The sequence below is a fragment of the Chaetura pelagica genome, unplaced genomic scaffold (genome assembly GCF_000747805.2).
Source record: "Chaetura pelagica isolate M959 unplaced genomic scaffold, ChaPel_1.0 scaffold350, whole genome shotgun sequence".
Lineage (NCBI taxonomy): Eukaryota > Metazoa > Chordata > Aves > Apodiformes > Apodidae > Chaetura > Chaetura pelagica.
The window spans coordinates 642,525-647,044 of record NW_009951818.1 but is presented as its reverse complement, the minus strand read 5'-3'; positions in this window follow the sequence as shown (position 1 = coordinate 647,044).

Genomic DNA, 4,520 nt, shown 5'->3' with positions numbered 1-4,520 from the left:
CAGAAGCACTTTTAACTTTGCAAATTTCATGCCTTATTTTCCTTTTAAAACAAAACAAAAACCAAAACCCTCTTAAGTGTATTTTGGTTTTGTCAACTGTGAGCAAATTTCTCTTTTGCCTTCAGTGGAAAACAATGCACTAAGTAGCCAGCTGCTGCAACATTATAAGGCAAACAAAATAAAGAGTAAGAAGAGTAAGTTGATTTTTTTTTAAATTATTCTTTTTTTGCTTTCTAGCCAGCAAATGCAAAATCCTGTACCAGGTGGTTGAAAAGTTGAAATGGGAAAATAAAATGTAAAAAGCATATGCCAGATGCATGACAATTCTAGTAGCTGCCAAATGTGCCTTTTATCAAAGAACATCAGTAATAATTTTAAAAAGAAGGGTAGATGAAAGTAAAACTATCAGGGGTGCAGTTGTTGGAATGGCTTTGGACAAATTTGTTTTGGAATAAGCCTTTTGTTGTTTGTGAAAAGAACACATTTTAGGTTCCAGTAAGTTTGTTCAAGTGTGTGTGTACATTTGCTTTGGATTACTTGCCAAAATGAGTGAACTTAACAGCTATGTCAGTCCAGTTGTAAAAAGAAAAAAAAAAAAGAAAAAAAAAAAAAAAGAAAGAGAAGTAGTAAACTTTAGCTGGCATATTTGATGACCTGTGTACGTAACTGTCTTTGTATGCTGTGTCTGCAGTGGTATCCAGATTGCATTTAAGTGAAAATTCAATAGTGGCTGTTACTTTTTGGCATTGAAAGTTATGTTCTAAAAATAAAATAATTTTTGAAAGCCCTATGTGTATCACAGAAGTGTACACTTTGAAATATGTCAGATAACACTGAAGGTGTTTGGAGTGTGAGACTGGCTTCCTTAAGTCTAAATATTGTGTGCTTTACACTAAGGACAATCATGAGTCTGCTACAGAAGTAGTTTTTGCATAGGATAGGAAAATATTAAAAGACAGTAGCTTGTGGGCAGAGGAACTGTATGGAGTAGAAGACAGGTAAGCAAAGTGTAGAGGTAGAGGACACAATCTTTTAACTGTTGTGCTCTGCCATGGGATTATTTGTCGTAGGTGCTACTCCAGCTCTGCTCCTTTCTTTTGAACTTACTGCCTCAAAGGATCTGAAGTCTAAGGGTAAATACTGTCTCTTCAGTTTCACTTCATTCATTTTTTAGGTAGGTACCTTCATGTAAGAGCTCACATTTCATCTTGTGTTTGAATCAGATCATGGTAAATAAAGGGACACTTGTATCTAGCAACAGGCAAAACATCTGCTTTCAAAGAACAGAGTAAGTAAATGAAAACCACTTGTGTGTAGAAACTGCTTAATAATCGTGGTAGTCCCCTCCATCTTGTCCACCCCACTAAACCAAACAGTGGCCAAAGACAGTACTTAGTGCACATGCCCCAGCTCCTGTGCAGGCATGACCAAGGCTTTAACAACTGTGCATCGGGTTTGGAAAAAGCAACTGGATTCCTTAGAACATGTTGATTGGGTTGTGCCCTTACCAGGGAATATCTGTACTTGTAGCACGTGCTTGACTTCTACTGAGGTGAAAATACTCCAAGAACTTGCAGTGGAAGCCAGGATTGCAACTCTGGAGAAAAAAGGTAGGAGAAAGAGCCTAAGTTACATAAACTTAGAAGTAGCCTCAATTATGCTGGCTTAGAGAAATGAAGTAGTGAGAGAATACATCTGACCAGCCATGGAGAGGTGATCTAGAAGAGAAAGCCACAAGAAGAGCAAGTCCTAGTGGGGGCTGTCTCAGTCTCAGGCAGTTTCCAGCTGATAAGCATCCCTATGATTGAAAGGGATTTGAGGAGGAAACATTGCAGTAGATTTGCACAGGAGTAAAACTACTTGTGCTGTTGATGGAAAGCTCTGCTGGTGTACTGTAATCTCTGAGACCACTGTCCTCGAGTGGCATGATGCTGCAGGGAGCTACAGAGCAGTAGAAGGAGTGTTACACATGCTTGCAGGTGCCAGTATGGGAAGGTGTGAGCACAATCCACTAAATTGTTCCTCTTTGTGCTGTCATTGCTTTGGACCTGCTGAGGATATGACAAAGGTAAGATAGTGTTGATAGAACTGGAATTATCTTTTTTTTTTTTCTAAAAATGCTATGTGACAGACATTGCAATATACAGGAAGATATTAAGATCTCTTAGAGTTGGATAGTTGATATTGAAGAGGAGTGTGTGTCAGTGAAGGAGGCTCATGGGATTTTTTTGTGAAAGCTCATGTGTCTGTAACAGAAGCAGACACAGGAGTAAAGGAGATGGAGGAAGGAGCTGAAAAAATGTCACAGTGAGCTGCAGTAACAGGATCTTGACCTGAAGGCTAGAGAGTGAATCAGCTGAGTGCTGGGTATAAGAGTTTTGGAACCAGCTGTATGGAAACAGTCTTATATGACTGTGTGTGCAGAGGAACAGGATTTTGTAAGTAATGTTGCCTCAGAAAGGGACCTGGGAAATGTTTCTTCTTTTAACGGCTGCAACCTTAGGGCTGATTCACTGCAAAAGACACATCAGTGTTAGTTAAAAGCAATGTTTATTTGGCACAGGGAGAAAAATAATCCAGAACACACATACACTAAAGGTGAATTTGGATCAGACCTTGCAAGAGGTGTTTTTCTGTGTGGTGCTGAGCATCATTAATTAATTTTATTTACATTTGCAGATTTGGAGCAGGTACAAGGAGATCTCAAATGATAAGTATCAGCCTGGAAGTAAGAACTCATACAGGATCAGAAAGAAATAACCATCAATTCTGACCATGCCTTAAGTCACTAAAACAGAAGCTAAAATCCATGTGCATTTTATAAGCAAGGATCTGCCACTTTGGAAGGATTTCCTCACCTAGGAGATGTTAGCTGGTAGGTTCTCTCCTTTGTCCTGTTTCTGTCCTGGTATCTGCCTGGTAAGTGTGAGGAGCAAGTTTGTTCGTAAAAGTGGTGTTCTATATGAGACCAAAGACAAAAGCATTGGAGCCCTTGACAATATCAGTGCACAGTGGAAACTTATCCACATTAATACAACTCTGGTTCCATGGACAAGCAAATAGGTCTGTCTGTGACTGATTCCTATGCAGAACAAGCAGGCTTTGCTGATTCTTCTGTTACAAGATGCTTCTATCCTGGCCCTGCACTCTCTTGACTGGAAGCTGCAATGTTCTAGAAGTGTCTTTGTGGTGCAGTGGCTGATGTGTGGCCCTAATGAAAGGACAGAGCAATTTGTAGTTTAATGGATGTGAGGGAGAGGGAAAGATACTGTTTAAAAACCTTAAATTATAAAAAAATCTTCCCAAAATAGTTGTAAAAGCTGTTGGGTGAGGAGATGATGATACTTTTTGTAAGGAGAAGTGGATTTTTGGGAATTGTTTTGGGGCTTGGGTCCAGTAAAATCTATAGGGCAGGTATCAGCTAAAACATTTTAATCTCTGGAGTTTTATTTGCTCGCTTTCTTGAACTATGGGGAAAACTTTGTGATAAAGGGTATTTTTTGTCTGTCCACAAGGAGAACTTGTGACTTCGAGCGTATGGCACCATCGCCTTTCCTGCCGTAGTGCCTCAGTTTTAGCTAGAAGAACTGCTCCAAAGCAGGGTGCTGCACATGATGAGGCTTTTAAGGTGGTGTCAGGCCAAAGAGAATTAGGAAAGAGTATTTCAGGTGTAACACAGACCAGGAGCTAGGACGCTGGTTTGACTGTGTCAGTGTCTGCATCGATCCACTGTGGGGACAGCGTGGAGAAGAGTCTTTGTCTCTTGTGGCAGGCCTTGGACTCAGCCTACATCACCTGCTTGGAGACACAGGCAATTCCAACAGCAGGAGCAGAGAGTCCACAGCAGGAGGCAATTCAAGAAACAACACAGCACTTGGAAGGTGAAGGAGGATGTTGGGGAGTGATGGAAGTCCAAAAGAAAGGAAGCTGCTGATTAAACAGTACGAAGCCCAGGTGCTCCAGCTGATGCTTCTTAGGCCTTCTTAAACCAGCAGGGTGTAATGCAAGCTGGCCTCCTGGAAAACATCTTTGATGGTGGTTTTTCTTTGGAAAGTGGAAGAAAGGGGAATTTCAGGCTTCTGACCAGGATGCCAAGGCTGCAAAGGTAGCCCATCCATTGTGGGTAAGCCCAGATTAGACCTGGCTTGAATTCAGAAGAGCAAAGATGTATGGCAAATCAAGCAGCGTTAGGGGATGAGGGGGAGGAGAAGATAGTGGGATTTGGCCAAAGCTTTCCAAAACTGAGGAAGGTTAAAGTCAGGCGGGGGTGAAAGCTAGCAAGTTCCTGTGCTTATTGGACCTGCTGGCTGAGCTCCCTTTCAACCGATAGCCTGGCCCTGCCCTGCGCTAGGAAGAGCAGGATGCGTTTGTAAGGCAGTTGTGACAGTCTCCTCTCCCCCACCCCTCCACCTACTGTGTTAGTCAGGGGGCATCTTGGGGCCTCGCTGTCTGTCTCCACCCTCAGGGACCTGGGGAAGCACTGTCGCACTTAGGCTGTGGCCTGCCTTTCTTGGGGCTGT